This window comes from Macrotis lagotis, chromosome 1, assembly GCF_037893015.1.
Source record: "Macrotis lagotis isolate mMagLag1 chromosome 1, bilby.v1.9.chrom.fasta, whole genome shotgun sequence".
NCBI classification, from domain to species: Eukaryota; Metazoa; Chordata; class Mammalia; order Peramelemorphia; family Peramelidae; genus Macrotis; species Macrotis lagotis.
The window spans coordinates 587,303,111-587,327,520 of NC_133658.1; the positions used below are offsets into that span (position 1 = coordinate 587,303,111).

The 24,410-nt window shown below is 36.4% G+C and overlaps 1 protein-coding gene across 1 annotated transcript in view; it reads right to left on the reverse strand.

Annotated features, from left to right (window-relative positions):
- The window catches only part of LOC141505596 (uncharacterized), a 127,853-nt gene extending 107,335 nt beyond the window's left edge, over positions 1–20,518 (reverse strand). The window contains exon 1 of the mRNA XM_074211546.1: positions 20,435–20,518. The gene's annotated coding sequence lies outside the window, so the exon portion shown is untranslated. The remainder of the gene's footprint in view (positions 1–20,434) is intronic.
- Between the last annotated feature and the right edge of the window lie 3,892 nt (positions 20,519–24,410).

Sequence of the window (24,410 nt, forward strand, 5' to 3'; positions counted from 1 at the left end):
GGAGGTTGAAGGAAATAATTTCCAAATCATTCAATAAAACCCTTAAGTTCAATAGTATGCTAGAGCTAGCTCAATTTGAAAGTAAGCATTTACATTTTAGAAATTGACAAATGCTAAATATAGGGCTTCATTGTTTTGTTGATTGACTTTTTTAAAGGATGGAGCATGAAAATATTAATAAGGGAGTTTCAATTTTAAAATGTGTCAGTATTTTTTTTCCATAGAGCTGGTTGTTAAACATTTTCCAAACATAATCCTGAATAAACCAGAAGAGAAAAATCTTTGTAGGTGGGGTAGAAAAGGGTCTTTCTCATTCTGGGAGCCAAGTATCAAAGAAAACACTTAAGTAAATGCATTTCTAAATTGTAAGGAAAGGACAAGAATGAAGGCTCCTGGCATTATCACAAGTCAGAAACTTAGACTCAGTTAAATAAGAAAGCTTCTTTTAGAAGGTCTGGAATATTTAGCAAGTTCACCAAGCTATATCATCATCCTCAGATAGAAACATAGACCTGGCATCTCAATCATACAGGGTTGGAGAATGATTCTCAGAACCAAAAAAGAAAAAAAAAGAAAAAACTTAGAAAAATAGGATCTAGACAGAAGAAAGGGCAAGTAACTAAACTGTAACTTAAAAACTATTAAGACCAATTTCTCTGAAGCTTGTATATATAGGACCAAAAAATCAATAATGATATCCAACTGTGTGATTTTCATGGCCAAAATTGTCCCCAGTGAGGAAATATGAGAATTCACCTTCCTAATTTTCTTTAGAGTGAGGAATGATGAATGTGGAATAATATATATGCTGGAATGTATTTTGTAGTGTGACCATTATGTTGGTTAGTTTTACTGAATTTTTCTTTTATATTCTTTATTGTAAGGCATAAATAATATAACAATATTATATAATATTATAACATCAAATGCAATATATATAATTATAAGATAACATTTAGATTCTTTGTTATAAGATATGACCCTCTAGGTAAGGGAGCAGAAGATAATTTATTAGGAAATTATGGTGATAAAAGGTACCATTAAAAATTTTAATTAATAGTTAATATTTATAGAGTACTTAAAAATTTTCAGAACATGAATTATCACATTTGATTCTTGCAATATCAATGATGAATACTTTCATTTTTTTTACAAATAAAGAAACTGAGACTCAAGAAGGCTAAGTGACTTGTCTAGGGTCAAGCATATAGCTAAGTCTGAGGCAGAATTTGAACCTTAGTCTTTCTGCCTGGAACTCCAGCAGGTTATTTGCTACATCATGCTGCTTCTCATGCTGTTTCAGTATTTGTAAATTTGCAAACACTGTCGCTTGTCATTTTAAATGTTGTCTCTTCCCCTGTAGTTCTTATTAGTAAAACCCTTAAAACAAATAAACAACAACAAAAACACCTAGAAGCTTTTTATGTTATTTTCAATGAACTGCACAGAAGAGGAGGCAAGGAAAATCTGGATGAGTGGCAAGAAGTCTTTGCCAAGAATTGTGATGCTGGCAGTAATCAAGCAGTGGGGAGGGAAAGGCAGGGGGTGGTAAGGTGGGGATATAAGAGCAGCAAACCAAATCATGGGCTTATTGGGAGGGAAAAAATACATAGGTCAGAGAGCCAATAGATACATGGTGCTTTGGACAATTGCTGATGCCCAGACCACCTGAATTCTCTGCCAAGCTACAAACCTAAGTAAAAGTGAATGCCCCCCCATCCTGAAATCTGTACCAACTCTTAGAACAGAGCTCCACTAGCAGCATTCACAACAATCCAACAAAATTCTCCTCCCTGGTTCAGCCTCTAACCCTCTTTCCCTGACTCATTTGCCCAAACCCATATTTCATTTTATAAAGGGGAAAAAAATCATTATTAGACAAATTTCTACAGACTAGTTTTAACAGGCTTATTCTCAGGAGCCTCTCTGCATGGCAAGGTACATTTTCTTGGCTTCCTTTTTGTTTTGTTTTGTTTTAGTAAAAGTGAGAAATATTGCTATGGCATTTACTCCCTGCTTCCCTTTCAGGAAATATCACCACTTTCTGATGCTGTTTATGAGTGTCACACTCTGCCATTTAAATATTAATGTTATGGAAACAGAGAAGGGAAAAAATAGGTTTCTCATCTTTGCTGATACGCTATGTTGGGAAAAATTAAGATTAATAAATGGTGACAAGCTCCATAGAGGAAATAAAAATTAAATGTGCCTTGGACTGTTTTTAGAAGTTGTTTGAGCAGTGAGCAGTATATTGAATATCCTATAACTATGATAACTCTAAAAGCTTGATTTCTAGCTATTAATCTCAAATACCTTGAACTAGAGCATCCTCCTCAATGTATTTACATTTTGAAAGTTCTGTCAGAGAGAAGTCCTTTTTAAGTTAATAAGCATCCTAAAATTTAAAATTAAGGGGTCTGTTGTTTTTGGTTTTTGTGATCAAAGTGCAAGTGAACTGCCAACAGCCATCATGCTGGGGGAATCCAGATCTGAAAGCTTGAAAAGTAGCCTCCCAGGTAGAGAGAGAGAGAAGACTCCTGGACAGAATATTGTATAAACTATTATGATGCAGTCATAATGAGATGTTTTAACTAATTGTCTCTGTCAGAAGAGAGAGTTCCATCTTCAGAGAAGGAGATGTTAAAATTAAGGTGATGTAAAGATAGAAGGCAGTAAAAGAGTGGATTTTATTAAGAAAAAAAGAATTAGGGGTGGCTAGGTGGTGTAGTAGATAAAGCACCGGCCCTGGAGTCAGGAGTACCTGGGTTCAAATACAGTCTCAGACACTTAATAATTACCCAGCTGTGTGGCCTTGGGCAAGCCACTTAGCCCCATTTGCATTGCAAAAACCTAAAAAAAAAAGAATTAGTATGGTACAGTGTAAAGAGGAATAAGATTTTAATTCAAAAGTTCTAGGTTAACATCCTGACCCTAGCACTTACAAGCTGTATGATTTCACCAATCCTATTTAATATGGAAATAAGAAGTTTAGTTTTGGTGTCAGAAAAAGAGGTTTCAAATACCAGTTATGTGACCTAGGGCAAGTCACTTCCCTTTTCTGGGCTTCAGTTTTTCATCTGTTTTATGAGGAGGTTGGACTAACCTCTATGGTCCCTTCCAGGTCTAAATCTTGGATTCTGTGATCCAATATCTTAGCAGTTAAATTGACTTAACAGAGACTCAAACTAAAACTCAACAAAACAATGAAAATACATCGGTAAGAAGGATTTAAAAAGAAATGGACAAAGATAGAATGGATACAAATGTTAAATAGAAAAACAAAGTTTAGTACAGTGGATAGAGCACCAACCCTGGAGTCAGGAGCAACTGAATTCAAATCCGGCCTCAGACAATTAATAATTACCTAGCTGTGTGGCCTTGGGCAAGTCACTTAACCCCGTTTACCTTGCAAAATACTAAAAACAAAACAAAAAAAGTAAATGAAAAACAAATTTTATAGCTGATACTATAACCAAAAAATCAGAAAGTGTTAGCTATTTTCTGAGGCTACTGAGCATCTACATAGTTATCAGAGACTGGCTAAGAAAAAAAAGGCTAACTGTGGACTCTTGTAGGGATGAGGGTGGAATCCAGTGTTGACCTATAACTCCCTTTAAGGTATGATTTGCTCAACAGCTTAGATATTGCTTGGGTGTCCAAGTCAACTCTCAACAAAAACAGACAGTGCCTGTGGACCACTGCTATAGCTTTGTCATCCTAGCCTGTCCTGGTGTTCAGACCAATAGGACATAACTACACCAACTTGATTCTTGTTCTCATTTAGCACCCTGGTTTTGGAATCTGGCTCACATATTTTTCAATGTTGCTATCCCTAGTTGTGTACTAGGGTTAAGCTTCACCCCTACTGGGTTTCCAGATTCTGCCTCCTGATCTTCCTCATGATTCCTTATCTATAGGTTTCAGGCTAATTCCTGTCCTATGTCTAATGGCTTCTTGGTTTCCAGTTCTAGCTCTGTTCCCTGGCAGCATTATACAAAATGTTCAACTACCAGTATCCCTATCCACTTAGCCAAAAAAGATTGTCTGTGCTGGGTGCTGTGGCATGAACCTACAAGGTGTCACATATCTTTCTACTCTGACCTGATGGTGACCTACTGTGCTTTGTATATAGACTATTTTCTTTTATTTTCAGCTCCCTGAAGATTGTCAGGCTTCTGCCTGGCTAAGCAATAAATTCATCTTTTCAGGGATCAATTGCAGTGACTGGCTGCAAAACCTGGAAATCCAATTAACTCCAAAATAAATAAAAAATGAAAAATACACTGAAGCCATGGCATAAATCACCCAGAAAATGTTCTGCACATTAAAATAAACAAGGAGGAATTTCAACTTCATTTATCTTCTCTTTTTTTAACCCTGTCATTGGTCAATTTTGTCTTGGTTTTTATTTTGTCTTAGCCCAGATTTGAAAGCAGGAGAACTGCTTGGATGGCTATCTTAGTTCTAATTACACCTCACAGGAATTTGCCAGGGAGAGGCCAAAATGGCACAGTTAAGCTCAGTACCATATGTAAAACATTTGACTGTATCTCCTTTCATCTTTGCATACCACATGCTCTCTTGAAGGGATGTAAATCTGCTCTGACTTCAAGTGGGAAATTGGAGTTATTCTAGCTTTCTAGGTCATTCTGAAAGGACAAAATTCTCATTGGTCCCATTCAGTTCAACAAATATTTGCTAAAATGCCAACTATGTGCCAAACACTAAGATAGGTACCAGAAACATAAAGATAAAAAACAAAATGGTTTCTGTCCTCAGGGAGCTTATATTCTACTGATCAACTATGAGATAAAGATTTTGTCATAATAGTTGCGTTAGGGCTGATCTTTCTGGGACATGCATTCTTTTTTAAAAAATATTTTTATTTGTTTTTTTCTAACAACATACAACAATAGTATTCACCAATCATTTTTTGCATGGTTTTGAGTTTTACATTTTTCTCCCTCCCCTGACAGAAAGCAGTGTAATATAGGCTTTACATGGGACATTCATTCCTGACCCTCCTTTCAGCCATGGGAGAAACAGATTAGGGAGGTAAGGAAGGAGGAAAGATGTGAACAGCCATCCAAGAAAGCATAACCAACAAAATACCATAGGGCACAACCATTCCATTTGTTTTCTGTATGTTCCAGACAAACTGAAATAAACAAATATAATCTTAATTCTCCTGGTTTACAGCTAAACTCTATCCAATATGAGGACATGGGAAGAATACTTGGGAAGGAAGAGACAGGTAGCCTAAGCTTTGGTCCAACCTCGGACACATCCCTTAATTGCTCCAAATCTTGGTTTCTTTATCTGTAAAGTGAAGGAATTGGATTATGTTAGCTCGAGATACTGAAATTCTAAAACTCTAATAAGTCTAGTTTTCCATTAGAGTTCATCAGTCATGTGCTAGAGGGAAGGTGACCCTAGGTCCTAAAGGTAGTGGAAGCAGAGTTAAAAGTTTTTCAGGTCCTACAAAACTGGAAGAGCTTTAAGTATGAGTCCAGGAAGGAACAATGTATTTATGGACCCAAGTACATCCTCAGAGGGTTGGTTAGTGAGAGACCAAATAATTTGACAAGATCATCTCATAAAATTAATCAGGGAAAAACTGAAGTTATCTGAATACAAAGAAAAGAACTGCTGCTTATTCCCACAATGCTGCTCCAAATTTCTACTGGATGAGCATGAAATATGCCCACTCATACTTTATAATGAAGTTAACAAAGTATCTTACATTCTTAATTACAACTGATTGAGTTGGATGAGAAAATCATTTTATTTTCCACATTATGTTCCATGATCTAGAAAAAAATGCTGATGATGAGAGAAGTATTTCTAAACTATTGGGGATATCATCAATCTCATCTAATCCATTCATTCAGGATTGGTGACTATAAAATATGTACCCAACATAATATCAAGTACTACTGGGAAGACAGAGAGACATTAAAGACAATCTCTGTACTCAGGAAAGTGAAAATCTAGGTGGCCAGACATGACCTATGGCCATGAAACTGAAAGGCAATTACAGAGTGTTCTAAGGCAATATTTAATGATAGTATTTATATAGCCTTTACTATATGACAGACACTATGCTGAGTGCTTTCTAAATATTTTCTCATTTAATCCTCACAATAACCATGGAAGATAAGAGATATTATTATCTTCATTTTGCAGTGAAGGAACCTGAGGCAAAAAAAATTAAATGACTTGCCCAGGGCCATGTAACTAATTAGTGTCTAAAACTGGATTTGTACTCAGATCTATCAGACTCCAAGTCCAACACTGTAACCATTGTACAATCTTCCATTCTTAAGGCCATTTCAGTGTCCCATTCCTTAGTGACAACTTGGGATCTCTCCAAAACAAGTGTTCAGTTCAGCAGAGAATTTTAAACTGGTCATTTGACATTGAGTAGACTAAAAAAAATTCTCATCATTTGACTGAATTGTTCACTTTTCAACTGGTCTGTACTGAGGGAGTGTAGACGATACAGGCTAAGGTGGTTCTTTCCATCCTCCTTTCTTCTCCAAGGCAAGTATTTACAAGAATCAAATTGGCTTCTAAACCTCACTGTGGGGTTTTTTAGTCTAAAACTGTTTATTGATCAATAAAAAGAAGAAAATCACAAAGTCATTGCCTGGGGAAACTGTACTAGTAATTTTACAGCAGGACAGACAGTGAGGGGAGATTACAAATGTTGCTAGACAGGAGAAACAGCTCTTACTGAAAACAAGTCAATTCTAAAGAAATAAAACCTCTGTCACTAACCTTGGGAAAACTGTGCAAGGTCAACGAGATAATGAATATTATTAGATCAGTCATGTTCCAATCCTGTTTACTCGTTCTTTAGAGAAAATAGGAGAAATACAGTATACACACCCATATGTTTGAAAGAACTAAGTAGCATAAATAAAAGATTTGTGTCCTCAAATGAATGCAAAGGAAAATGTATTGAGAAATTTAAATTTATTTTTAAAAAAATAACCTTTAAGATAAATGTTGTCCTTTTCATTTTTCTCTTTCTAACTTACATACATGAAAAATATACAGGGATGCCCTTATGTACAGACATGGTTAAAAGCAAACTTGAAGAAATGCAGATTCCAACAACTAAGGTCAGGTATATGCATGGGCTTTGAAGATTCTTGACCCATCCTTCCTTAGTCCTTGTGGACTGATCTTTTCAAGACCTTCCTTTTGATTTAAGCCTCCTTGTCATCCTCCCCCACACACACATCTCTGTTAAATTATCCTGTTTATTTCTGATCTTGGTTGTGAATTCTCCTCTTCACTAGACATACTTCACTAGCATAGGCCTATTTGTTTAGATCATCTTTAGTTAGATTTAAGACTTCATGTGCCCCAAAATCAATAGAAGCAAGGTTTATTTTTTTCGTCACTTAATGGCACTAGCTGTAGTTTCACCATAGATAGCATATAAGTATGTATTCATTTAATAAATATTTCTTGTATAGCTATAATGTATAAGTCATTGAGATATGCACCATGGAGAATAGCAAGGATGGTAAGACATAGTCCATGTCCTCAAGAAGCTTAAAGTCTGAGAGAAAGACATTTATTCAAATAATTATTATACAAACCAGTCTATTATTCATGAGCAACAGAAACAATCATATCCAACTAGAGTAATAAGGGAAGGCTTTATAAAAGACATGATGGTTGACCTGAGTCATGAAAGAAGAGATGAGGATACCAAGACACAGTGATGGGAGATGGACTGACAGATTCAGGGAACAACAAATAAGTTCCTTTGGCCAGAATACAGAGAGCATGAAGAGGAATAAAAAGAAAAAGAAGGATGCAGTCAGAGTATAATGGGCTTCAGAAGTCATGCCAAGGAATCTGTTTTTTATCCTAGAGGCAACAGAGAGCTAATGAAGATTCTAGGGCAAGGATGGCATGGTTAGTCAGTCAATAAACATTTATTAAACATAGTTCTGGAAACTGTGCTAACCTAACCCATATTCTAGAAATAATATTTTGTAATGAGCAGATTAATATTGACCCTGTATCATTTTCTTATTAATTCTATTTACAATTCATTGGTTTTTTAACTGAAACTACTTAAGATGGTTCTCAGTCTCTGAAATTAGTTCATAATTCATCTGGTCTATAATGGGTTAAGTTCAGAAATCCACCTCTTCTGATAATAATTGCTTTATTCTTGCCTCAAGGAATTTTGCTAACATTGGAGGAATCAGGAGGAGTCAGTTTTCATATCTATTCTCCATCAAACTATCCTTCAAGGATGTCTGATTTGCTATCAAAAGACATCTGGGCCATTATCTTGAGAGTGGACTCAAATGAACTTTTCTTAATCACAAAAAAGGAAGGAAGGGCTGTTACCAGACTTTTGTTTCTAACTTCTAACCAATCATATTGTTTTTATGCCTCCAGCTATGTAACCAATCATGTTGCATTCAACTCCATGATGTCACCAATACTGTTCTGTTCTTTGTTCTGTGTTCCCACAACCTATAAAATGGGAGCTGTCCTTTTTCTTGTTCTTTGGCATGAATTGAGGTCATCCATTGACCTTTTCACTGTCAGGTACCAAGCATCTGTTAATAAAATGATATCTCACTGAAAGTGTAAAGTGAGCTTCAGTTTACCTTGTTGTTAAATTTCATTCACTAAAGGTATCTGGGTAGAGAAGAACCCTGAAGAGAAGAGAAGAAGAAAAGAAGAGAGAATGAAAAGAGGAAGATCAATTAGAAGCCCAATGAAATAATTCAGGCAAGAATTGATAAGAGCCTGATCCAGGGTGATGGCTATATGATTATCATCCTATATCTAGGATCATACATGTAATGTATTCAAGGGAATAAGTCAACCCAGGTCTTCTGCTTTCAAATGCAGTATCCTTTGTGTTAGAACAGCATTTCTACAAAACAATCTGGGAAGCCACCAAAATGAATTATAATTCTTGTGAAAAAATAAAATCCCCTCAAATTCATATTTGGGCTTTAGAGCTGAATTTGTAAGCATGTATGACTAACTTCCAGGTGAGAAAATGAAATGTATTCCATGCGAGGGTTCTGCCATTGTGAACAGTTGTTACAGAATTATATAACCTAAGTTTCAATTGTTCTAGATGATCCTTGGGTGAGAGAAACAAGTCCTTCATTAAATATTTAGGCAAGAACTCAATAAGAATTTAAAAGATCAGTTGGTTGAACATCTAGAGATCCATCCTGGGGCCATGGATAGATGGTTAGACATCATAAAGACAATGTGGATTCAAATTCTACCTTTCATGCTAAGTAGCAATTTAACTATAAACAAATCACTAAAGCTACCTGAGCCTAGAATAGTAGATTTTTAGTTGGAAGAGAACTTTCAGCTCATCTAATCCAATACCTTTGAGAAGTTTAAGTGATTTGTTCAAGGTTTAACAGATTAGTAAATAGCAAAGTGGAATTTGAACCACATCATCTGTCTTTAAGTCTTATATTCTTTCTACTATGCTACACTGCTCCATTATAAAATGAAGATGAAAACATGTGGCTGGCTGGTAGGAGGCTTAAACATAACAATGTATGTATTTATTTGGCAGACTGAAGTTTTATATGTCACTTATCTCTATTATTACCTTAATTATAATAATAGATAAAATTATATAGCATTATGTGCTAGATACTGTGTTGAGCTCTTTACAGTTATCTCATTTGATCCTAACAATAACTCTGTAAGGTAGATGTTATTTTATCATCCTTAGTTTATAGATGAAGAAACTGAGGCAGAGAGATTAAGTGAGTTAACCAAGGTCACACAGCTAGCAAGTATCTGAAGCTAAATTTGAACTCAAGTCTTCCAGACTCCAGGCCCAACGCTCTATCCACTTATCCAATTCCTTTCCCCTTTAATAGTTCACAAAGTAGTCACATAGCTTGATGATAATCTCAAGAACTCCATGAGGCTGCAATTTAGATGCATAAGAAGTGGGGTTGATTAGGGTGGCTAGGTTGCACAGTGGATAGAGCACTGGCCCTGGAATCAGCAGTACTGACTCAGATTAAGTATCTGAGTATTAAGATACTTAATAATTACCTAGCTGTTTGGCCCTGGGCAAGCCACTTAACCCCATTGCATTGCAAAAAAAAAAAAACTAAAAAAAAAGTGACGCTGGTTTCTAAAACATTTTGGAGATCTAGGAAACATAGGGTTCTAGAAAATACAAAATTCTACCATTTGGAGCTCAAGATGCATTTTTTTTCAATTTTGTAACATTTTTATTTAAAGTTTTGAGTTCCCTTCTCTATCCCCTACCTAAGACGATAAGCAATCAGGCGTAAGTTATACATGTGCAATTATGTAAAATATTTCCTTAGACATTTTGTACTAGTCCACTCAAACAAAAGAAAAAAGAAAGTAAAAATAGCATGCTTCAATTTGTATTCGATCATTATTAATTTTTTCTCTGAAATGTCTTAGATCATTGTATTGCTGAGAATAGCTAAGTCATTCATAGTTGATCTTCAAACACTATTTCTGTTACTGTATAGAACATTCCCCTAGTTCTCTTCATTTCACTATACATCAGTTCATATAGATCATTCCAGGCTTTTCTGAATTAATCCTACTTGCACAATAATATTCCACTGCAATCATAGACCACAACTTGTTTAGCCATTCTCAATTGATGAATATCCCTTCGATTTCCAATTTTTAGCCACTACAAAAAGGGCTGGTAACAATATTTTTGAACCAATAAATTCTTTTCCCTTTTATGTATGTCTTGGGGATTTAGATCTAGTAGTGGTTTTTCTGGATCAAAGATATGCACAGTTTGATTGCTCTTTGGGCAAGGTTCTAAATTGCTCTATAAAATAACAGGATCAGTTCATAATTCCACCAATTGCTCATAGGTGTCCCAGTTTTTCCCACAACATCTAACATTTTCCTTTGTTGTCATATTAGCCACTTTGATAGTATAAAGTAGTACCTTAGAATTGTTAAAATTTGTATTTCTCTGATTAATAGTAATTTAGAGCATGTTTTTCATATGTCTATAAATAGCTTTGATTTCTTGATCTGAAAACTGGCTCTACACATCCTTTGACCATTTATCAATTGAGGAATGACTTGTATTTTTACAAAGTTGACTCAATTTCTATACATTTGAAAAATCTCTTTATAAGAGATACCTGTTGCAAAAAAATTCCAATTTTCTGTTTTTCTTATCATTTTGATTGTATTAGTTTTGTTTGTACAAAAACTTTTTTCTTTTCTTTTTTACTTACATATTACTAAAATAGTCTTGTTGTAAAGGTGAATATAATCCCCCCCTCCCTCCACAAAAATAAAAAACCTCACGAGAAATAAAGTGAAAGAAAAAGAAAAAATATGCTTCAGTCTGTTCTGATACCATCAATTCTGTCTCTGGGGTGGATCGCATTCTTTATCATAAGTCCATCAGAGATGATATCTCATTGTTGTTTTAATTTGCGTTTCTTTAATCAATAGTGATTTGGAGCATTTTTTTCACCTATTAGATTAGTCCAGATGAGAAACACGGAAGATGATCAATGTTGGAGAGGTTGTGGGAGGATTGGAACATTGATGTGTTGCAGGTAGAGTTGTGAATGGATTCAACCTTTTACTGTTTCTTTCCATTTGACCTAAACTAGTTTTTGGTATGTTATTTTCTTCAGCATTTTTTTGGATCTCCTTGACTAAGCTGTTGACTTTTTTTCATGTTTTTCCTGCATCTCTCTCATTTCTCTCCCCAATTTTTCCTCTACCTCCCTTACTTGATTTTGAAAATCCTTTTTGAGCTCTGAAATAGCCTGAGACCAACTTCTATATTTTTTGGAGGATTTACATGCAGAAGTTTGGGAACTCTCATCTTCAGAGTGTGTGCTCTGGTCCTCCATGGGACCAAAGTAATTGTCTATGGTCAGGTTCCTTTTTTCTGTTTTCTCATTTCCCCAGCCTGTGCCTGGTTTGAGGTGCTTCATGAGCTTCTGTATATTATTGGGACGCCCCCACAAGGACCTCAGGTCCTTCAAGGTCTTCTGAGAGGCTCTCACTACTCTTCTGGTCTGTGCTCTGGTCTGTGGATGACCACAAGCTCACCCTTCTGCCCTGGGGCTGTGAGGAGGGTCCCTGCTCTATGACAATGGGGGGGGGGGGGGTCCCAGACTGAGACCAGGGTCTGAATATGGATAAAAGATAAGAGTCTTGTCCCAGGGACAGAGGAGAGATCTTGACAATCTCCCCCCTTCCTTACCTTCTGTGGGTTGAGGCTCTGGAAGCAGCTGCCAGACAGCTCCCTGCTAGGCGGTTCTGTGGGCCTGCTTCCATTTCTTGGGATCTAGGCTGCACTTAGGGCCACAGTTATGCTGATGGCAGTGGCTGTGCTGAGGGCCACATTGTCTCCCACTCACTTTGGCAGAAGTTTCCCCACTGATATTCTAAATTGTGCTTGATGTTTCCTGGATTGACAAGTCAAGAAACTACTTCTGCTGCTGGGAGCCAGAGCTCCCTGGGACCCAGGTATCTAAGTATCCAGCAGGCTGTTTCTGGAAGACTGGAGCTCCTTTGCTCCAGCACAATATTCCTGGTTGTGCTGTTGCCCCCTCCAACCCCATGGAACAGAGTTTTCTCACAATCTTCCAGGTTACCTTGGGCTGGAAAATTGCCTCACTGGATCTTTCTATAAGTTCTGTCTCTTGAAAATTTAGTTAGAGCCCTAATTTTAAGGTTTTTGGAATATTTTGAGAGAGCTTCTAGGAAAGGCTGTTCTCATGCCACATCTTGGCTCTGCCCCCAGTACAAAAACTTCTTAATGTTATATAATCAAAATTATCTATTTTACATTTTGTAATAGTCTCTGTATTTTCTTTGGTCCTAAAGTCTTCCCTTATCCACAAGAGAGCAATACTGTTTCTTTCACACAATCAAAGAAAAAAAAACTGTTCATGAGTCTGATTCTATTCCACATATCAATAAAAATTTATTAAATGGCCCACTATGTGCCAGTCTTTATATTAGTATGACATTTAAAAAGTTTGAGGGGATGGGGCAGCTAGGTGGGCACAGTGAATAGAACACTGGCCCTAGAGTCAGTTCAAATCTGACCTCAGACACTTAATAATTACCTAGATGTGCGACCTTGGGAAGTCACTTAACCCCATTGCCTTGCAAAAAATCTAAAAAAAAAAAGTTTGAGAGGCATACTTTCTGAGTAATTTGATCATTTTATTAATAAAATTAGTATGTTATTAATAAAAAGAAATCAGTGGCATGCTTAAAAACCAGACTTCTCACAGTTTATATGCTCTTGGAAGAGTAGGTGTTGCTAAGGGTGGCAATCAATTCTGATTAACAATTAATGAGAAAATGAATATTATAATTAGATGTGAATTCATTCTAATGAAAGTCTTGGGAGTATGTGATTTGGATCACCCATGTCTTGGTCAAAGAAACTTATCAATATTCATATCAAAGAGGGAATTCACTTCTACTATCTGACTAAACACAGTGAACATAAGGAATTCACCAGTTCTCTCAGCCTGGTTGGACTATTCTTTACCCAAGACTGATTTCTGGATGAGGAAGAAGAAAAGGGGGAAAAACCTTGATCCTAATTCAATAATTAGTTATTAGGATAAGAGAGAAATAATCATTTCTCTCATTAGGTAATAAAGATACAGAAATAAAAACAAACCCATCCCTGTCCTCAAGGTGCTTGGAGGAATACAACATGAACACTAAAAATGAAATGCAAGATAAATCATGGAAACTGAGAGAATTAATGTCTTAAGGTTACGGAGGGAAGGGAATTAGCCTTTTTTAGACTACCCACAATGTTCCAGCCATTACCCTAGGTGCTTTTTTACAAATATTATTCAATGATCCTTACAACAACCTTGCAAAGCACCATTATTATAATACCCATTTTACAGCTAAGTAGACTGAGGCAAAGACTTGTCAGGGTCACACTGATACTGTTTGAAGTCAAATTTGAACCAAAGTCTTTTTGATTCAAGGCCTAGGGCTTTCTCTGCTCTGTGCTACCAGCTGCTTGGGAGAAGATTCACAGAGGAAGTGACTTCTGAGCTAAATATTAAAGGAAAATAAAGAATTGGGAGGGGTGGAGCCAAGGAGGGAATGTGTTTGCACACTTGACCTCCAAGACGGAGTAGGAACAAGAAACTAGACTAGAGATCTGAGACCTATTAGAAATCAAACTTCAAGTCACTGGGATAGGTATTAACAATACTGAATAATGAATTATAAAAAAGGAAGTAATCTACTTCCTTGTCTCTAGTGTTTGGACAGTTAAACATTTTAACAACTTAAATTGGTTTTCTCCATAATATATGTACATTATGATACTCTCAGGGAAAATTATAATCACCAGTATTTTAAGATCTGATGAGTATTTTAAGGCATATAAAAGATCACATTAGCAGATCCCAGAGACTAGAGGAAGGGGTCCAGGAGTTGTCTAGTGGGGTCAAGAAGAGTTCCATTCTTCACTGACCATCCAAAAATTCCAGGGACTTTATTGTTAACTAAAAGAGTTGACTTTGGAGGCTCTTGGAGATGCAAGTAGACAGACTAAAGGCTAAGAGTGAGAATTCTGCAAAGACTTCCAAAATTAATATTCATATTCATCAAGGACAGCTAAGTGATACAATGGATGGAGCACTGACCTTGTAGTCAGTAGGACAGGTGTTCAAATCTAGCCTCAGACACTTGCTACTTACTAACTGTGTAACCTTGCACAAATCACTTGACCCTGATTGCCTCACCTCCAGGGCCATCTCCAGTCATCTTGATCCATGTTTGGGTACTGGACCTAGATGGTTCCAGAGGAGAAAGTGAGGTTGGTGACTTAGCACAGCATCCCTCTCACTAAAATTCAATTCATGTTTTGACAAGGGCATCACCTTCATGATGCCATGGTCCCCTTCAAAAATGAAGAACAAATATTATTCATATTCAACAGCTCAACCTGACTGTCCTGTCAGTTCTGTGAGCCTCACAATAAGCAAAGGTCAATGGAGTGAGGTATATATGCATCCTCATTTCTAATAATTATTTTTCTGTTGTCTTTACCTAAAAAGGCTTTCATCTCAACCTTCGCATTGCCAGTATCCATCTATCATCTTACCTCATTTCTCATTCAACATAAATATATACATACATATATATAATGGAAGAGTAGGTGTTCCTAAAGGTGGCAATCAATTCTGATTAACAATTAATGAGAAAATGAATATTATAATCAGATGTGAGCTCATTCTAATGAATATATATATATATATATATATATATATAATATTATAAATTCCCATTCTTTATATAAGGGTCCTTTTCTAACTTGTTCATTCAAATCCTCACTCACCTGAACTGGATTTTATAGTTTAGCTTATCAATACCATTATGTCTATTTCTTTGATATATCTGACCTATTATGATGCTGAGATCATAGAATCATAGGTATAGAGTTGGAAGGAACATAGGTCATCTATTTTGAACTCTTCAAACCCACTTCTTACAGCTTCAAGTCCTCTATATCACAAATACTTAGTGAACACCCCTTTATAATTTGTGACATTGAGGATGATGTCTGTCAGGCATGATGTTGAATCCACCAGTTCAAGAAAGGACTCTTTTGTGAGCAGTTGATCACTTTGAGTTTATTCTTTTTTTTAATCTTTTGTTTTTCTATCACCTTCATTTATAAATTTAGCCATCTCTCCTTCCTTTCTCAGAGAAGAAGAGACTAACAAAAAAAGAAAAAAGATAATTCAGCAAAATTAATCCACATCAACTAAATTTTTTAAAGTGTGCATCATCCCACAGCTCCTTCAAGAAGTGTAAAGGTACATCTGATATTCTTTTTGAGTTGAAATATCATCATTAAAGGAGCACAATATTGTTTCATTTTTTATTTTCCATTTATTTTATTTTAGCCATCATGAATGTTCTCCTGTATTACCTTATTTTGTATCTGCTTCTTTGACCCTTCCCATGGTTTTACTGTAGACCTTATATTCATCATGTCTTATGACTCAACAATATTCCATTACAGTCATACCATTGATCAATGACCTTTGAGCTGTTTCCATCGCTTTGTTCCTCCAAGAAGAATTGTTATAAATAACCCTTTCACTTTATGGCCAGAATCCTTGATTTTTCAGTCTTGGTCCTGAAATTTAGAATTTCAGCTATATCTCAGGGCTATATTATCTCAGAATAAGCATCATGAATAAATAGAATTAAACCATTATCAAACCTTGGCTCAAATTATATTAATTCCCACCAGAAATAAGTACCCTAGAGAAATTTTAAATTTTTATAGGAAAAAGGGAACATGTAAGTCTAGCATACAGCTTACTCTATGTTCATGTGGGATAGGCCCAAAATAAGTACCATAGGTAGCAGTATGAGATAAGAGGCACTTGGAGTAAGGAATATTAAGAAATTTGGGGGATAGAGATAGGAAAAGAAGACAAACTACTTATTCTATGTTTTATATAAAGTTGCATTACCCCAAGATTGATTGCATTACCTGAGAACAGATGAGAGAGAAGAATAAATAATTCTGAGACAACTTTGAAACAAAATTAGATCTGAGTTTATTGTTCCTCACACCCAATTACTGGAGAATACATATTACCAAAAAACCGAGTATAGAGGAGGGGAGTTGATTGAATCATCCTCTCCTCTGCTTTGGAGTCAAATGAGACTCTAAGATTTCTCTAAACCAGAGTTCAGAAACATGAAGACCCAGGACAATATATTGGTTAGCTCCCTCAGTTCCTAGCCAATGAATTATTTGACTTCCATGAAATATCTATAATACCTAGCCCAAGTCCCATTGACAAGGGACTCTCTCCTTACTAGTGGAGATGAATGCCTTGCTCAATGAATGGTGAGGGTAAAGAGCTCCAGTGTTCAAGTCAGTCGGGGATTCTTCATGCAAGAATTTTCTTTGAGAATAGAATGATGGCAGCTTCCAACTTAAATAGAAAAGATGTTAGAGGCCAACCCCACATCAGGTCACTGAAGGAAAAGACTCTGGTATGGCAAGAACTGGTAGTCTCTATCATGCCCCTAAACCCAGCTTACTACACTAGAGACATATTCTAGAGTTTCCCTCTGGGTGAGATTGAGCAGCCTCTCCTTTGGTTGAGTTGAATTTATCCCTCCCAATAGATGAACTCCTTCACTCTGTATTGCCTGATAAATATTCTCCTATCCAAACTTTCTCCCATTTGATTTGGTTTATTTTGGATTAGTGGGCTTCTTTGCTACTTGATATGTGTGTTCATTATGAAAGTGCTTTAAGGTGGGAAAGGGGTCAAATCTTGGATAGAAACTTGGGGACCACCTTTTCCTCTAAAATGACAGTCATGGGGGCAGCTAGGTGGTGCAGTGGATAAAGCACCAGCCCTGGAGTCAGGAGTACCTGGGTTCAAATCCGGTCTCAGACACTTAATAATTATCTAGCTGTGTGGCCTTGGGCAAGCCACTTTAACCCCATTTGCCTTGCAAAAATATAAATAAAATAAAATAAAATAAAATAAAATAAAATAAAATAAAATAAAATAAAGACAGTCATCAGAAATTAGAGGAATCCAGTGATAACCTAAAGGCAAATAATATTTAAGAGAATTTAGTTGTTATTCAGTCATTTCAGTCATGTCACATTCTTTATGACCCTATTTGGGGTCATAAAAATACCACAGTAGTTTACCATTTCTTTCTGTAGTTCATTTTACAGTTGAGGAAACTGAAACAAACAGGGTTGAGACATGCCCAGGGTCACATAGCTAGTATCTAAAGTCAGATTTGAATTGACTACAGTTCCAGTCTCATTGCACTATGATGTTACCTAGCTACCCCTAATTAAGGGAGCTGATAGATATAATCTTAGTCCTGTATAGTATCCCTCTGAAAAGAGCAGAGAGGCCTCCAGTCCTAATGTCCTGTTTCCCTTCTTGGCAGAAATGATACTCTCACTTACAGAAGGGTTGGAGGAGAAAAAGGCTAAAGATGTCTATTTGCCTCCCTTTGAGCCGCATAAAGTCAACATCCTCACTATACATGGCCTTTTTCTCATACAGAGTTTCCTCTACTGTTACAGATGCAATTGGTTTAAAACCAATTTCTAATTAGGATATTAAGGGATATTAAGACAATTTCTAAGGAAGGGTTCTCCCTAGAGTTGAAGACAGTGTATTCTCCTCCATTGCCCCGGGCCAGAACTTCAAAGAGTCAAAGAATTTTAAAACTCAGGCTGATAGGATCACAGATGTAGAGTCAGAAGGGACCTTGGGGATCACTTAGTCCAACTATCATTTTACAGATGAAGAAGCTGAGCTAAGATAGGCTAAGTGATCAAATATTGTATTTTAAACTTCTTAAAAAAAATTATCTCCACCGTGACCCTTGTCTATCACATTGTCTCATTTCTCCTTTAAGCTCTTTATTTCTGTACCATTATCCTATACTTCCAATAATCACTAATCTCTCACCTACCTGATGCTTCATGCCACCTCACACTCACTTGCTTCCCTCATTTCTACAGACTCTAAGATTTAACATTTCATGACTGCCAATCTCACTCAACACTCACCAATCCAAGACTACAGAGAGTAGCATCAGGGGAAGAAAAGGGGACAGAAGTAGAGAACAGTAGAATTATCCTTTCTTTTACAAGAAAACTTTCCCTTTCCATTCTTCCTTAATCTTAGTGCCTTCCTTTTGTGATTTTTCTCCAGTTTATCCTGTATATAATCTTTATATGTAATTATTTCCATGTTTTCTCCCTCATTAAATGGGGAGTTTCTCCAGGGCAGGGATTGTCTTTTACCTTCCCTTTGTGTCCCCCACACTTAATAATTGACTCTTAGAAAATGCTTAATAAATGTTATTGACTGATCAATTGATCAAATCTGGAGTCAGAAAACTTGGTTTCAAATTCTCTATCTGGGAGTTTCCTATATATAAAATTGGGAGTGATGGAGTTCAATGACCTCTGATCTCATGATCCTAATATATTCTTTTAAAGGAAAATATCAAGCAAATTGATTCTATACATTTTTTTCATTTTCCATTCAATTTTTGATTGATATATAAACACAGCCTAAATGAGCAAAGTACTAGATTTGAAGTCAAGAGAATTGCACTTGTGGCCTGGGGGAAGCCATTTAATTTCTCTGTGCCTTACTTAGTTAATGCATTTATAAAATGAGGAAAATACTGCCTATCCTTATCTTTCTCACCAAGAACTTACAAAGACCAATAAGATTGTGTATAAAATGAGAGGATTGGGCTAAATGACCTCTAATGTCTCTTCTAGCTTGGTAAGTTTATAATTCTATGAGCTGTGTGTTTCAGCAGAGGAAAAGGGAATTTTTAAAATTCAGACTATCATTACAGAGTTATTATAATGTACAAAAAGACCTGGTAGATTGATTGCATGCACATGCATACCATACACACATACACATACACACGCATACACACACACACACACACACACACACACACACACACACACACACACACACACACACACACACACCTTTGCCCTAATTGACCACACATCTTCCAGCAATTTTGTAAACAGTCCTGTTCATGATGCCAGAAGAGAATGTATTACTAGAGAAAAGATCTTCCCAAGTAGCTTTTTCATCCCTGTGGGGAAGATGTTTGTGTACTTGAATGGCTGATGAAACATCAGAAAGCATGTCCATACCACTTTTGTGACTAAGGCAATGATCAGAGGAAGTGCTTCACTCCTTCTTACACTTTTCTTTTCAGTATTTTAATAGCTAGCTTTTTCTCCAGATCATTAAAGTAGCACTCAAGCAAGAGGGAGAGAAGCCAATATATTTCAAACCTATGTCATTGCAACAACCACTAGAAATGAGGATGATGACTTCTCATAGGAGCATCACTGATACTGGCAGTAGAAAAAGAAAAATTCTGATGGAGGATACTTACTGCCTTTAACTTTAAGAAATGAGCTCTCCCCATAATGAAAACATAATTTAATTGGTTCTAATGAATCCGAGCAACACTAGTTTTGAACTTTGATCTATCCCCTGAAAAATGCTTGGACAACAGTTTGCTAGTAGATTAAACAATATCAGCAACTGCTCTGTAAACACAAACACTTTGTGAAGTTCTACACATCAACATTTATCTTCTGCTTTTTACTTTGGAAGAAACCTTACTCAGGTGCACTTTTCCAATCAGAAAGGCAGGGTGGACATCCTTGAAAATGAAACATTGCCTCCTTTTCTCTAGGAGAAATTCACCTTTCAGGTTTTCTAGGAACTATGAATCACAGAGGTCTTAGTAAATCAGAACCATCAATTTTCAATAATGGAGGGGCTGATTACACAGTTACCAGACAATTCAGTCCCCTTACCTCTTCTCCTCAGGCTCCTCAGGTTTTGGTCATTTCACTGTTCATTAGCCTCTTCTCCAGAGAATGAGCAAGGGAAATAAAAGCAGATGAAACTGAAAACAGTATGTTTTGTTCCTAGTTAGAAATTTGAGTCCAAAGTTTGGTAGAGAAGGGGGTCTGCAATGATTAACTAAGAGGTTTGGAGATGAACTGGTATTTCAGTCCTTCATACCCTTCCTCAGCCTAAAAAAAGTGAGAGTTTTTCATAGTATTTACAAAATCATTGCCATTATGATTGTTGTAGCAATAATAATAATAATGATAGTAAAATTAAGGAACTGAAATGTCAAATCTTCCTTCCAAAGGACGCCAAGTATTTTCTGTGTTCCTTGTAAAGTTTAATATATTATATGATTATTAATAAAATAACTATTTTATAATTCCTGTAAAAGGAAATCTATTGTGCTGAAAGTCATATACTTTGGGGGAAAAAATATGCCCTGATAATGATCCTCAAGGAAAGATAAGCCAGATTCTCCCAATACAAAATTTACAGAAGATGGTAAACAAAAAGCAATAAAATCATAAATTTAATTTAGAGGCCCAAAACTTTAATTTAGAGGCCCAGTTTAAATGAAAGGAAAAAAAAGAAATGCAATTTCTCATATAATGAAGTAGCTTAGATTTTAGTGATGTCCCTTCCTGTTTCTCATACAAGGCAGCCAAAAATGTAAAGGTTTGGGGCGGCTAGGTGGCACAGTGGATAGAGCACTGGCCCTGGAGTCAGGAGTACCTAAGTTCAAATCTGGCCTCAGACACTTAATAATTACCTAGCTGTATGGCCTTGGGCAAGCCACTTAACCCCATTTGCCTTACAAAATTCTAAAAAAAATAAATAAATAAAGGTTTAAGTAGGAGACAAGAAAAGCAAGGAAACTTTTATTTTTATTTTACCTTAGGGATTATATTTTGTTTGTTTCCTTAAGGGATAATGAGCTTTTTTTTTTATAATGTTATTGCATGTCTTTCTTCAAAGTAGCTAACATGGAATCTGAAATTAAAAAAATTAAATGATAAAAGATTTAAAAGTTCAAAAGTTTTCTGAAACCTCTTTAAAATGATTATCATATTATATATTCTACTTTGATTTTAGGCAAGGAACAAAGGAAGGAAGGAAGGAAGGAAGGAAGGAAGGAAGGAAGGAAGGAAGGAAGGATTATTCTTTGTTCTTGGTACTAGAAGGTGATGTCATGACTTACAAGTAAATTGGATTTATGTGAGGCAAGGCTATGCAAAGTCACCCATCTTACTATCTCCTCCAGATTCATCATATGTATATTACTCCCTGTTTGGAAAGAAGGTGAAAGGATTTTGCTAGCTCTCTACTTGTAAAATTGAAGCTGGATTTACACAGATAATTCATGACTAATTTTAAAGAAATTAATTTATTTAATTTTCTTCTTTTTTTGGTTTTTTTTAATAGAAAAGTATCCCTTCCACATTCTATTTCCCATCCTTCTGGGACAAAAGAAAGAAAAATAATTTCTTTCAAGAAATATGCTGGGGCGGCTAGGTGGCATAGTGGATAAAGCACTGGCCCTGGAGTCAGGAGTACCTGGGTTCAAATCCGGTCTCAGACACTTAATAATTGCCTAGCTGTGTGACCTTGGGCAAGTCACTTAGACTCATTGCCTTAAATAAATAGGGATGAAGCCAAGATGGCAAAATAAAGGCAGGAGGCTCTCCCCCAAACCACTTCAAATACCTTTAAATAATGAATCTAACCAAATTCTAGAATGGCAGATCCTACAAAGAGACTGAGTGAAACAATTTTCCAGCCCAAGACAACCTAGAAGATCCATGGGAAGTGTCTGCTGTACTGGGATTAGAAAGTATCCACAATGCCACCCAGTTGATTTGCCCCAGTTGTGCTGGGGCAAATCAACTCCAATCATCCAGGAACATCCATGGGACTCCTAGGTTCCTGGAGTCGCCTAGGTCCTTGGCAAATGCAGCTGTTTCCAGACCTCCTAGCCCAGGAATTGCCAAAGACAATTTGAAGGTCATCAAGAAAATTCTATCACAGAGTGAGAGCTGAGCCCAGTCCAGCACAGGCTTCAGAGCAGATCCAGCCTCAGAAGACCTGGAGCAGGGAGCCACTCATCAGCTGCTTCCAGATCCCTCAGATCTCAGATGTAAGGGATCAGGGGTCTCTGTGCTATCCCAGAGGCTCCAGTCTCAGGAAAAGGAGCTTTGCTGCCGTAGCAGAGCAGGGACTCTTCTCACAGTTCCAGGGCATAGGGGAATGCTTGTGATCACCCACAGGCCAGGAGAACAGTCATAGCCTCCCATAAGACCTTGGAGGAATTGAGGACTTGCAGGTCCCTTAGAGGGGGGTGTCCATGAAAACAACTGCAAAACCTTCAAAAGCTTAGGATGATGCGTCTATCCTCCATGCTGGGAGCACATCCCCACCTTAACAAAGAGTTAAAAATAAAGTCATAGGCAGGGGAAATGAGTAAATGACAGAAAAAGAAAAATCCAACCAATTACTTTGGTCCTATGGAATATCAAAATATACACTCAGAAAATAACAAAGTCAAAGTTTCTGTATCCAAAACCTCTAAGAAAAATATGAATTGGCCTCAGGCTATGGAAGAGCTCAAAAAAGATTTTGAAAATCAAATAAGGGAAATAGAAGAAAAATTGAGGAGAGAAATAAGAGGAAATTCCAGAAAACTGTGAAAATCAAGTCAGCAACTTGGTGAATGAATTACAAAAAAAAAAAATACTGAAGAAATAAACATCTTAAAAACCAGTTTGGGTAAAATGGAAAAAACAGTCCAAAAGGCCAATGAGGAAAAGAATATCTTTTTACAAAAGGCAGAATTGGCCAGTTGAAAGAGGAGATACAAAAACTCTCTGAATAAAATAATTCCTTCAAATAGAGAATGGAACAAGGGGGGAAAAAATCAAAAGAACGAAAAAAAAATGGAAGAAAATGTGAAATATCTCATTGGAAAATCGACTGACCTAGAAAACGGATTCAAGAGAGGTAATTTAAAAATTGTTGGACTATCTGAAAGTCATGGCCAAAAAAAAAAGCCTAGACATCAATTTTGAAGAAATAATCCAGGAAAACTGCCCTGATATCCTAGAAACAGAAGGAAAAATAGAAATTGAAATAATTTACCAATCACTTCCTGAAAGAGATCCCAAAATGAAAATTCCCAGGAATATTATAGCCAAATTTCAGAACTCCCAAGTCAAGGAGAAAATATTACAAGCAGCCAGAAAGAAACAATTTAAATATTATGGAGTTACAGTCAGGATAATAAGATTTAGCAGCTTCTTAAGAGCCCTTAGTGTTTGGAATATGATATTCCAGAAGGCAAAAGAACTTGAATTACAACCAAGAATCGACTACCCAGCAAAACTGAACATCTTCTTTTGGGGAAAAGATGAATTTTCAATGAAATAGAGGACTTTTAAATTTCCTGATGAAACTACCAGAGCTGAACAGAAAGTTTGATATTCAAGTATAGGACTCAGGTGTAGCATAGACAGACTGGACAGTTAGGACAAATCATGAGAGATTTAATGTTGCTGAACTGCTTGTATTCCTTCATGTGAAGGAATATAACTCATATAAATTGTATTACTCAAATGAATCTTTTCATTTATTAGGGCAGTTGGAGAGAACATATAGAGACAAGGCACAGGAGGGGAGTTGAATTTGGAAGAATAATATATTAAAAAGATGGAGTTGATGGGGGGAGAAAGGAATGAACTGGGGAAGAGGAAAAAGAGAAGAAGAATTGAGGCAAATTATTTTACATAAAAGAGGAAAGAAAAAGCTTTTGCAATGGAATGGAAGAGGGGGAAGTGAGGGGGAGTAAATGAGCTTTACTCTCATCAGAAGTGACTAGGAGTGGAAATAACATACATGTTCAATTGGGAAATCTATCTCAGCCTAGAAGAAAATAGGAGAGTAAAA